We start from the raw sequence: 3,648 nt of genomic DNA on the forward strand, positions 1-3,648 counted from the left end.
TTCTCCCTTCTTCTATAGTAATATTTTTAGAAATTTTAGATTACATTTCTCAGATTCTCTTATCGCTAAATGTGGCCATATGACTCCATTCTAGCCAATGAAATATGAGTAAACACTGACAGTTACAATTTCCAAATGCTTTTAAATGGAAAAAGCATACCTTCTTCTTTTTCTTTCCTCCTCCTGCTAGCTAGAATTCAGATGTAATTGTAATTGCTAGAACAGCCAGCATGGGCCATGACATAACAGCTACATGTTGAGGAAGGAGGAGCAACAAGAAAGAAGTAGCATAGGTTCCAAACTTACGAAGATGTTATCACTTATTCACTTATTCTCAGACTGTTACACGAGGGAGAAATTAACCTCTATCCTGTTTAAGCAGCTACTATTTTGGGTCTCTCCGCTATAACAGACATACTAATATACTAACTAATTTTTCAGTCAACACTGAGTTAATCTATGAAGCAAAATTATGTTTTTGTTTGTCTGCTACTGTGTCATTTAGATACAGCTAGTGGGATTTTCCCCAAATTTGTGGAGTATGTTTTATGGTCTGACCTTAAATAGAGGCCACATGGTGTACCCAAAATTCCCTTGTAAGGGGACAGCTCATAAAGGCTGAAGTCATCCTCCAGAAAAGTAACATATACTCTCTATATGGCATACCCACCTCTTTGCATCTACTCTGGGGCAGCAACAGCAGAGATCAAGTCATTTAAAGGCATTCTTTGGAGCAAACTGAGTTGGCCAGTAGTGAAGCAATTCAAGTTGAGAGAGTACTGTTTTGGTAAAAGAATGGGAGATAATCTCTTAGTGGTTAATAAGAAGGTGCCATGAAAATAAAGTATGGGCATTACCAAACTTTTCCTTCTTAAACAAGATCAAATAGTTTAAAGAAAATAATGTTCCCAAGACAAAATTCTGGAGACAATAAAAAGATCGATGATTGCCAGGGACAGGGAGAGAGGAAGACATGAATAGGCAGAGCACAGAGAAATTTTAGGGTAGTGAAGATATTCTATGATATTATAATGATGGATATTTGTCATTATACATTTATCTAAACCCATAGAATGTACAACACCAAGAATGAACCCTAAGGTAAACTATGGACTTTGAGTGATTATGATGTGTCGATGTAGGCTCATCATTGGTAAAAAACAAAACAAAACAAAACAAAAAAAAAACCTTTTGATGAGTGATGTTAATAATGGTGAAGGCTAAGCATGTTCAGTGTCCAAGGTTATATGGGAAATCTCCTCTCAATTTTGTTGTAAACCTAAAATTGCTCTAAAAACTTAAGTCTTTATAAAAAATAATGATGATGTTCCCACCTCCACATACTGAGCAGATCTTAGGAATAACACAACCAACAATAAGTAATCCTTCATTTTTAAAAATGTTGGATGGAACAGAACTCTCTGAGGTGACTGAGCTCTGGACCCAAGGTGAAACTGAACTGTGGCTACAACCTTCAATATATTCTTGATGAAAACCCAGTAGAGTTGAGCCATGACCCAAGAAGGGGCATTCTCAGTCAGATACAACCATTTCAGAGAAGAATGTTGAACCATAATTGCCTTGAGCCAGAGATGGGAGAATACAATGTCCACTGGATCCAGTATATGGTCCCAAACTGAGAGCTTACTTCTATCAACTCTCACAGTCTCCATCATCTTGTTTTTCTAGCTGATTCAGGTATCTTCTAGGACAACCTCCTCTTCTGACCCCCAAACAGCTCACGTGCCTTGGACCTGAGCTCTTTAGCCTCACTAGTTCAGAAATGTGTCTTCTTGATGCCACACAAAGTTCGTCCTTGCTCGACCTCTCATCACCCTCCTCAACGCCACCCCTCAGGCCAATCTCTCTCTCACTCATATAGGAGATTTTTATTATCAGTTTCTTTAAAAGGCCATGACCTTATCCTTTTTCTTCTTTTGCACTTTATGGGAAACCTCCCTACACAAAACAGTATTATCACACCATGGCCCACAGGCTCACATGCTGACATCACAGGAGTCCTTTGCACCTTTGCCCTGCAGCTGGGCAGCTCTTGTTCTTCATTCTTTCTCTAACGAGTTCAGAAAAAGAATTAACCACAGAAAACGATCTCTGGTCATTAAAACTCAGGCGGTAAGGGTGAGCACCATCTTTGGATCATCTACTCTTGGACTTCCCACTCACCTGAGAGGGAACACAGAGTATTCCTCTCCTCGGGGCCAAGAGAGCCTGAAGCACTTTGCCAGATCTTTCCAGCTGCTCATATTAGGGATGGAGATAGCAAGGGGCCCTGGATACAAGCTCGTGTTCTTGTGGGTGCCATAGTGGTGGTTCCAGGCTGGTGGGTGGGTGCCCCAGGGCTGCCAAGGCCCTTTGAGGAAATAGGGAGGCCAGTCTTTGCCTCCTTAGCTCATTTCTCAGGTGTGTATGAAGAAGACATAACTCTCCATCTTGAGTGAACTCTGAATTGGAATGAGAGGTTTCTGTCCCCAGAGAAGTCCTTTCCACCACTCTCTCCCTACCCTAGAAAGTCCTCTTTCCTCTCCCCTTCAAAATAAAACAAAACAAAACAAATCAAAACACTGTCTTTTCTCCATGCCCCCTGCTTGGGAAAAATAGAAGAGAGAGTCTTTTTTTGCTCTAAATAGTTCTACATTACACACATAGGGCCACATTAGTGAACAATGGTTTAAAAGCTGTAAAGGGCAATATGCAAATTGATAATAATTATTAGTAATACTTTCTTTTCTCCCAATTTAAAAACTTGAGTTCTACATTTTCCTTGACCTCCTCCAGGGTCAGTATGGGCAGGCACCTCCTGGGGATCTTTGAAGAATCCCCGGAAATCCTCCAAGCATTTCTTTGCCCCACTCCCCCTGAAAACACAGCTCCTGATTGCCCCACAGCAGGCTGGGCAGGCGGGACAGGAAGCCCCTCTACCTTGTAAACACCATGTTGCAAACAGATACTTCCCCAGGCTCCTGTAAAGCAGAGGTCACCAGTCTGGGAGTGGCTTATTTGGGGACAGTTCCCCAGGTCTTACCCCTGTCAGACTTAGTGAACTGCTCATCATAAATCTGACTAACCTGGAGAATGGGAAGAGATTCCCAAGGAATAAAGGCTCATGGGGTCTAAAGCAGTCCAGAGGAGGACATCTGCCTTGTTGTGTATTGAAGGGCAAAGACACATGGTTCTGCCCCTTCAAATGCCCATAGAAGGCCAATGAGGTGCCTGCAGGGTGCAATCCCTGAGGGTGAGGATGACTGAACCCCAGAAAGATCTCAGACGGAGGGTAGCCAAAAAATCCAAGGTTGAGGGCCAGGCCTCCTCTGTGCTGGCTGCTCAACCAGGCAATTTTTCATTCAGCAAACGCCAATGGAGCACTCAACATTGGCTCTGCTAGGCACTGGGGAGTCAGTGCTGGACAAAATGGCAGGGAAGTTTTCTTCATCAGGAGTGGGATGAAAGAGGAAAGAGCACACATTAAGTCTTGGGGAAAGTGAGTCAGGCAGTCTGGCTGGGGGAGAAGGTGAAGATTCATGGAGACGACTGAAAGAGTGGGACTTGGCTTTGACACTTGGACAGAAGACCAAGGTTCTGGACTTTCCCTATGAGGTGCATCAGCATCGAAGGCTTCTGAGCATAGAG

General features: G+C 42.9%; 1 protein-coding gene across 5 annotated transcripts in view; it reads right to left on the minus strand.

The window, feature by feature from the left end:
* PIK3R5 (phosphoinositide-3-kinase regulatory subunit 5) overlaps positions 1 to 3,648 on the minus strand; it is a 69,948-nt gene that overhangs the window by 57,280 nt on the left and 9,020 nt on the right. The window contains exon 1 of one of the 5 annotated variants that reach the window (XM_025040159.1): positions 671 to 717. The exons of the other annotated variants lie outside the window; for them this stretch is intronic. The gene's annotated coding sequence lies outside the window, so the exon portion shown is untranslated. Of the gene's footprint in view, positions 1 to 670; positions 718 to 3,648 lie in introns of those variants that run through there. 5 annotated transcript variants of the gene reach the window in all.

This window comes from Pteropus alecto, unplaced genomic scaffold (genome assembly GCF_000325575.1).
Source record: "Pteropus alecto unplaced genomic scaffold, ASM32557v1 scaffold398, whole genome shotgun sequence".
Taxonomy (NCBI): domain Eukaryota; kingdom Metazoa; phylum Chordata; class Mammalia; order Chiroptera; family Pteropodidae; genus Pteropus; species Pteropus alecto.